At 45.1% G+C, this 8,818-nt stretch overlaps 1 non-coding gene across 1 annotated transcript; it reads left to right on the top strand.

Moving 5' to 3' along the window:
• Window positions 1-6,955: 6,955 nt before the first annotated feature.
• On the top strand, window positions 6,956-7,046 carry trnar-ucg (transfer RNA arginine (anticodon UCG)). Its single transcript is given in 2 exon segments — window positions 6,956-6,992; window positions 7,011-7,046. It is a non-coding gene; the product is annotated as a tRNA-Arg (tRNA).
• Window positions 7,047-8,818: the final 1,772 nt, after the last annotated feature.

Below are 8,818 nucleotides of genomic sequence, written 5' to 3'. Positions count from 1 at the left end.
TTCGCATTACCAGACAAGAAATTGACAGATACAGTGTGAAACCCACAGTCACGTAGCAGCAGTTGGCAGGTAACGTGTAAAAATCTTTCTTTCATATCCCAACTGCAAGGTACAAAGGAAATTAGGTACAAACCCAGGCTCACACTTCAAAGACTGAGAGATACAAAGCAAAACACATACTCACCTACAAGTACAGAGACGAAGACACACTCAGAGGAGGTGCAGATTAAAGACACATGCATGTAACAGAAACTGATAGGGATAGAATCAAACCCTTTCTCACTTCTCAGAAACTGATAGATATAGACAAAAGCTGATGCTCACATACAAGTTGTTGAAAGATATGTGGTGAAACTCACAGAGCAATAGCAGAAACAAACAAGTACTGAATAATACCCACAGTCACAGACCAAAAACTGAAATATACTGAGTTAAACACCACTTTCTCACACCAGAAACTCATGGCTACAAAGTGAAGCTGACTCTATCCTCCCAGGCACTGACAGGTGCAAAAGAAAACACTCACGACGATTCCAGGTCATGAAATGTACGGAGTAAAACCTTTCAGCTGAAAGAATAGCATTAATGACAGGTGTGATACCCAGAATGCTCAGCGGCCTAGAATCCGCCCTATCTGTGACAGGAGCGGGGCGCGCAGGCGCGGTAGAGAGCTTTGTCAGCAGCAGGAGCTGCGGGTTCGGAGTTGGAGCGTGATATTCACAAAGTGCGAGAAGACTTTGCGGGCTCACACAGCTGGAGCAGGGCCTCAGGGCCACAATAAGACGGAACAATCCCATCTGTATCCCTGCGGATGGCGGTGGTGAAGCTTTTCCCGGTGAGGCTTCCCGAAACGGCGTCTGTAAATGGATAAGAATTGGGGACTGGGCAGGGAGCTTCTGCAAATGGATAAGAATTGGGGGACTGGGCAGGGAGCGTCTCTAAATCAATAAGATTTGGGTACTGGTCAGGAAGCGTCTGTAAATGGATAAGAAATGGGGACTGGGCAGGGAGTGTCGATAATTGAATAAGAGTTGGAGACTGGGCAGGGAGCGTTTCTAAATGAATAAGATTTGGGGACTGGGCAGGGAGCGTCGATAAATGCTTAAGAATTGGGGACTGGTTCGGGAGCGTTTTTTTATTCGTTCGTGTGATGTGGGCGTCGCTGGCTCGATCTCAGCTCGAGTAATGTGTCCAGTTCTGGGCACCAGGCTTTAGAAAGGACATCAAAGCTTCTGAGACAGTTCAGAGGAGATTTACTAGAATGATACCAGAGATGAGGGGTGTCAGTTCTCTGGACAGGCTGGTGAAGCTGGGATTGTTCTCCTCAGAGTAGAGAAGGTTAAGGGAAGATTTAATAGAGGTGTTCAGAATCATGAAGGATTTTCTTAGGGTAGAGAGGGAGAAACTGTTTCCACTGTCCTGGGGGTCAGTAACCAGAGGACACAGATTTAAAATAATTGGCCAAAAATGTCAAGGGGAGGTGAGGAGAGATCTTTTTACCCAGTAACTGATTCGGATTTGGAATGAATTGTCTGACAGGGTGGTGGAAACAGATTCAATTATAACTTTCATAAAGGAATTGGACAAATATTTCAAAGTGAAATTCTCCAGGATTATGGGGAAATAGGCAGGGGGTTGGACGAATTGCATCTTTTTGTCAGAGTCAGCAGAGGCACAATGGGGCCGAATGGCCTCCTTCTGTTCTGTATGATTCGATGAACATAAGAACGAGGAGCCGGAGTCGGCAAGTCAGCCACTCGAGCCTGCTCGGCCGTTCAATACAATCATGGCTGATCTCATCACGGCAGTTCTTGTTTCTTGCCAGTAGATGTCACTTCACTCCAATACAGTGAAGTTTACAAATCTGAGAGAGACACAACAGGAAAGAATTGTTCACATTATAGTGAATGTGTGGGATTTAGAAATACTAGGAGTGGAGACGAGTTATTACTTCTCTGCTCGATCCCCATAGCCCTGTAAAAGTATTTCCTTCAAGTGCCCATTCAAATTCCTTTTGTAATCCTCGATTGTCTCCATTTCCACCGCCCTCGTGGGCAGCGAGTTGCAGATCATCACCAATCAGTGTAAAAGAGTTCTTGCGCACATTCCCCCTGTATCTCCTGTCCAAAACCTTCAATCTGTGTCCCCTAGTCCTTGTACCAATAGTTAACGGGAACAATGTTTCCTTGTCAATTTATTTAAAACTGTCATAGCCGAAAACACATCTATCAATTCTCCCCTCACTCTCCTTTGATGCAGGTAGAACAACCCTAGCTTTTCCAACCTAACCTTGTAACTAAAATCCTCCATCCCTGGATCCATTCTGGTGAATTTCCTCTGCATCCTCTCAAGGACGCTCACATTCTTTCTTAAGTGTGGTAAGCAAAACTGGAAGCAACACGCCAACTGGGGCCGAACCAGAGCTTTATAATGGTTCAGCATAACTTCCCTGCTTTGTACTCAATGCCTCTTTTTTTCAAGCCCAAGATCCCATATGCTTTGCTAACCACTCTCGCAATATTCTTGCCACCTTCAAAGATTGATGCACATGAACCCCAAGTCCCTCTATTCCAACACACACTTTAGAACTGTGTCATTAAGTAAATATTGCCTCTCCCTATTCCTTATGCCAAAATACATCACCTCACACTTGTCACTATTAAATTTCTTCTGCCACCTGTCTGCCCATTCTGCTAGCCTATCATTGTCCTGTTGCAGGCAGTTCATATCATCCTCACTGTTTGCCACTCGTCCAAGTTTGTTGTCATCGGGATATTTTGAGATTCTACTCAATATTCCAAGATCCAAGTCCTTTATCTTTAGCAAAAAAAGCACTGGTTCTAGCACTGACCCTTGGGGAACACCTCTGTCGACTATCCTCCAGTCTGACAAAGAATCATTTCATAAGACTCCCTGTTTTCTGTCCTGAAACCAATTTTCTATCCAATTGGACACTGACCCTCCTATACCACGAACCTCAATTTTGTAAACCCCACTTTTATGTGGTACCTTGTCAAACGCTTCCTTAAAATCCATATAAACAACATCCACTGCATTCCCTTCATCAACCTGCTCTGTTAGTTCATCAAAAAATGCAGTTAGATTAGTCAAGCATGAACTCCCATTTATAAATCCATGCTCACTCTCCTTAATTAACTCGAACCTCTCCAAGTGACTGTTGATTTTTTACCCTGATTATTCTTTCCAAAACCTTACCCACCGCTGCTGTTAATCTAACTAGCCTGTAGTTACCCGGACTGTCCTTACACCCTTTCTTGAATAAGGGTGTCGCATTTGCCACTGTTTAATCCTCTGGCACCTCCCCCGTATCCAGGGAAGATTGGAAGATTATAGCAAGCCCTTCCGTTATCTGCATCCGCATTTCCTTTCGCAACCTGGGATGTGAGCCATCCGGACCAGGTGATTTATCTTCCCTAAGCACAGCCAGCCTTTTTAGTACCTCCCTCTCTCAATTTGTACCCTCGCCATTGACTCTACTCTCTTCACTTCGACTGATATTTTGTCAAATTCCACTTCCTTAGTGATCACTGATACAAAGTACTCATTAAGTAGATTAACATTGCCCTGCACCTCTAAGCTTATATTATCCTATTTGTCCCTCATAGGCCCGACTCAACCTCTTACTACCCACTTATCATTTACATGCTGCTCGAAGATTTTTGGGTTTCCTTTCATGTTGACTGCCGGTCTATTCTCATAGAAATAGAGAATAAGCAAATATGGAAGATGTAAGTATTTCCCATCCTTGATGAGGTGGAATTTTTTATGTTGTGGGTGGTAATGTCTTGGCCCACGAGTGTGGTGGAAGCAGAGACAATCAATGATTTGAAAAGGAAATTGGATGGATACTTGAAGGAAAGAAATTTGCAGGAGGAAAGGGATCGAGCTGGTGAGTGGAACTGACTAGATTGCTCCGGGGAGAGCCAGCATGGACGTGATAGGCCAAATGACCGCCTTCTGTGCTGTAAATGACTCTGTGTTGTTTCTCAAATTCAATCCACTGGTGCTTGGTAAATAATTTCAAAGTAAATTGTGCAACTGGAAAATCAGAACCAAGGCAAGGGAAGCATAAGGAAGCGAAATTGCTGAAACCCGGGATTGAACCAGGTACTTTTAGATCTTCAGTCCAACGCTCGCACAACTGAGCTATTTCAGCCCTACATTAACATCCGCTCGGTGTCCTTGTTTTGGAAGAAAATACATACATTCAAGTTTTCCAAAAAATTAAAGAACACAACATGTGTGTAATATTCCCCATTGCTTTCTCAGTACTGATGGATTGCGAAGCGGGAGACAGCCAGAAGTGCCACTGAGCCGCACAGACCCCGAGCTGAGAATGAAATGAGATCAAATTCAATCTTTCATCGTGAGATGCTGCTGAGAGGTAAGAGTCCTGAATCAAAGCGAGACTTGCTCATTTCAAACACTCCCTGTACTCTCTGCTCATGAAGCCTTAAAAAAGGGAAAAACAGAATGGCACTCAAACTCACAACCCTGCCATTAAAAGTCTCATATTCGACTGACAGAACTGTCACTTCTACTCGGTCTCTTATTGGATGGATGCAACTCCAACGCAGGGGTGGCATTCAAATCCTCCCATGGGTCCACATGTCAGACTGAGTTCCATGTTGTAGACTCAAGCAAACGAAATCTGATCACTTCCAAAACTATCAGCGAATTGAAGCTGATTACAATCAACATCATCAGAGGTCAGAACTACCTGGTGAAAGAAGACACCCTGAAGAAGGATCCACAATTATTCAAAGGCATCGACAAAGTGAAAAACAAGAAAATCGATGAGTCAATGCAAGCCAAACAACAGAAACACTGAAGAATTCCATTCCATTCCAGTCCTGTCATTTTTGGAGTCAGGTCACAATTACAGAAACAACTTTATATTCCCACTTGGCTATCTGTACATTTAGTTAATTGCAATTTTGTCGACAAGCTCTTTGAATCCAGTTGTCTGGTCCTCAAGCCAGCTCCGGATGGAAGTCAATTCCACCTTCTGCAAAGCTGAAACCAATAGATAACCTTAATCTAAAAAATCCAGCCGACCAGGGCTCGTCCGGGATTTGAACCTGGGATCTCTCGCATGTTAACTAACCATACTTCCAAAGCGAGAACCATACCCCTAGACCAACAAGCCACTGACAAGTCTGGCTTTATTAGCTGCTGTGGAATTTCACTGGAACCCCCCAGCCAATCATCCATTTTTTTTCAGATCAAAGCAACATCCTGCAAATGCTGAAATAAAAACAGAAAGTGCTGGACATGTTCAGCAGCTCTGGCAGCATCTGTGCTGTGAGAAACACAGTTAACGTTTCAGGGCACTCACCTTTTGTTTCAGCCATCCTTTCAGACTGCTTCTGTCCATCCAATCTCACTTTCTATTCTATCCACATTCTAACCATTCACTACGTTGCTACATTTTTCATGAATTCCTCATTTCTTTTATAAATGACAATTTTGTATTTCTGGCCTTTGCTTCAGACACCACCACAGGTGGAATCATGTCTCCATCTACCCAATCAAACCACTTCGCTGTCTCCTCACATTGCAATGTTTCTTTAACCCTGACAGACTGTGGAGTTTCTGTTGCTTGATTGCAGTTCTTGCTTCCCGCCAGTAGATGTCACCTCACTCCAATACAGTGAAGTTTACAAATCTGAGAGAGACACAACAGGAAATAATTGTTCACATTCTCGTGAATGTGTGGGATTTAGAAATACTAGGAGTGGAGACGAGTTATTATTGCACTCTGCTATTACATCTTTTATAATGGACTCCAGCATTTTCCCCACGACTGATGTCAGGCTAACCGGTATATAATTCGCTGTTTTCTTTCTGTCTCTTTTTTTAAATAGTGGAGTTACATTAACTACCGTCCAATCCATTGGAAATGTTCCAGAGTCTACAGAATTTTGAAAAAAGACCAGAAATGCATCTGCTATTTCAAGGGCCACTTCCTTAAGTACTCTGGGATGTAGATTATCAGGGCCTGGGAATTTATCGGCCTTCAATCCCATCAATTTCCCAAACATTCCCTACTAATACTGATTTCATACAGTTCCTCCTTCTCACTAGACCCTATGTTCCCCAACATTTCTGGGAGATAATTTGTATCCTCCTTTGTGAAGACAGATCCAAAGTATGTATTTAATTGGTCTGCCATTTCTTTGTTCCCCATTATAAATTCCCCCGTTTCTGACTGTAAGGGGCCCACATTTGTCTTCACTAATCTTTTTCTCTACACATATCTATAGAAGCTTTTACAGTCAGTTTTTATGTTCTCTGCTAGCTTACTCTCATACTCTATTTCCCCCTTCTTAATCAATCCTTTTGTCCTCCTCTGCTAAATTCCAAACTGCTCACAATCTTCAGGTTTGCTGCTTGTTCTGGCCATTTTATATTTCTCCTCCTTGGATCTAATACTTCCCTTAATTTCTTTTGTAAGCCACAGTTGAGCCACCCTTCCTGTTTTACTTTTGCACAGACAGGAATGAACAATTGTTGTAATTCATCCATGCGCTCTTTAAATGCTAGCCATTGCCTATCCACTGTCAACCCTTTAAGTAACGTTCCCCAATCTATCAGAGCCAACTCCCGCCTCATACCTTCATAGTTTTCTTTGTTTAGATTCAGGACCCGAGTCTCGGAATCATCAGGCTCGATGGGCTGAATGGCCGACTCCTATGTTCCTCTTTTCCTAAGAGAGTTGGCGCCAGCGCGCAGCCCTGCTTTACCCCACTGCTGATCTTGAAAGTGTCTGATGTTGCTCCATTGTAACTGATGGAACTGTGCATGTTCTCGTGGAAAGAAGAGATGATGCCCAAGAGTTCAGGAGGGCAGCCGAGTTTCCATCGCAGTTTGAAGAGTCAGTCTCTGCTGACAAGATCACAAAGGCCTTGGTGATGTCGTTCAAAATATGTGTGGCTCTGTGGCGCAATGGATAGCGTGTTGGACTTCGAAATACTGATAAAGAAGGTATTCAAAGGTTGTGGATTCAAATCCCACCAGAGTCAGATTTTGGACCAGAGACAGAAGAGCACAACGGAACAGAGTAAACAAGTGTGTCAAAAGCACCGACTCAGAGACAGAGCGAGAGAGAGAGGAGCACGGCAGGAGCGGAGCAGGGGTAAAAAAATCAAGGGGTGACATCACAATGGAGAGTGAGAGCAGGGAAACAGAGAGCCGCTGGGGTGAGTTTCCAGGATTTGGTTCTTGCTTCGGTGCTGTGGAAGGAGCTGTTTGGTGAGGATCTGGTAAGCTGTGACATCACAGGCAAGCAGGTAGTTGATTGGTTTGGAAAAAGCTGCATGTTTGATGAGTATCTGGAAAGTGATTAAGGTCCATTTTAGTCCAAATGTTTAAAATAGTAAACAAACTAGTAGTAAGCTTTATAAAATATACAATAAAATAAACAATTGAATAAAATAATTAAGTAGTTAATTGAAACACGTTAAGGATGACAGGACAGGTGATGTGTCACAGCTGCAGCATGTGGGAGCTCCTGGATGCCAGTGTGATCCAGAGCAAACACATCTGCAGCAAGTGTAGTATCTGTTCTTATCAGTGCTTATTTGATTGAGAAGAGACCATGATCATTGCCTTTTGATCCTGGGGGAACTTTGAGTAAAATGGCTATAACCAATTTTCGAGTTTCGGGCCAGGGAGTGCGCAACACTGTTCGGGTGGTCGTGAAGGACAAGGAAGGAGATGCACCGGTCGATCGCACCTTCTTCATCAAGAAATTTCTCTTCGATTGCTGCGGATTTCAAGCGACGGACGTCTTCTGCCTGCAGGATTTCCCCAGCAGTGGATACTTCGACGTGACGTTCCGGAACGTGGCGGGATGCATCAAGTTTCTCAAGGCGTTCAAGGTGAAAGGGGACCGGGCGCCACTGTCGATCCTCACAGCGGAGCCGCTCTTCACGCTTCCGTCACAACGGTACCGGGTGGTGACGATTCACCTCTACAACCCCCATGTTCCGGTGGTGGATGTGCTCACCTTTCTCGCAAGGTACGTCGAGGTGGCCGGCAGCAGCACTGATGTCAAGGACCCCTTTGGGATCTGGACCAGCAAGCGGCAGGTCAAGGTGACCTTGAAGGTAGATCCCAGTGGAGCCATCATCCACCCTCCCTCCAGCTTCGCTATCGGGGGAAGTCGAGGCTTCTTGGTCTATGCTGGGCAGCCCAGAGTTTGCCGCACCTGTGGCAAATCTGGTCACATGGCAGCCAACTGCAGCACCTTTGTTTGCAAGAACTGCAAGGAGGAAGGCCATCAGACCAAGGACTGAAAGCAGACTAAGTGTTGCAACTTGTGCGGTGCGGCAGGCCATCTCTACAAGACCTGCCCCAAACGTTGCCTCAGCTATGCTCAGGCGGCAAGGTCCAAGGAAAGGCCGGGAGAAGGTTCGACGAAGGCGTACGCTGTTCGAAAGGAGACCAGCAACCTTCTCCGCAGCGAGGAACTTCAACCTGAGAAGGAAGGGGAGGCAGCTGAAACCAACGACCCAGCACCTATCCAGCGCCCGGAAACCCCTCCTCCACAGACAGAATCAATGGAGGAGGAGGCAGCAGATGGACAAACAGGTCAGTGGCAAGTGGTCCAGAGGAAAACCACAAAGAAAAAACATCCCAAAGCCACCACCCAAACCAGTGGCAAGAGGAGGCTCTCTTCTGAATCAGACTGCAACAACTCCTCTTGACTGGACGGGGAAATGCTGGAGCGACAGCCCCTTCAAAAGAGGCGGCAGAACTCCGAGATGGATGATAGAGCAACCCAGCCCCCGGG

The sequence above is a fragment of the Heterodontus francisci genome, unplaced genomic scaffold (assembly GCF_036365525.1).
Source record: "Heterodontus francisci isolate sHetFra1 unplaced genomic scaffold, sHetFra1.hap1 HAP1_SCAFFOLD_86, whole genome shotgun sequence".
NCBI classification, from domain to species: Eukaryota; Metazoa; Chordata; class Chondrichthyes; order Heterodontiformes; family Heterodontidae; genus Heterodontus; species Heterodontus francisci.
This window is presented reverse-complemented; position numbering and strand designations above follow the sequence as displayed.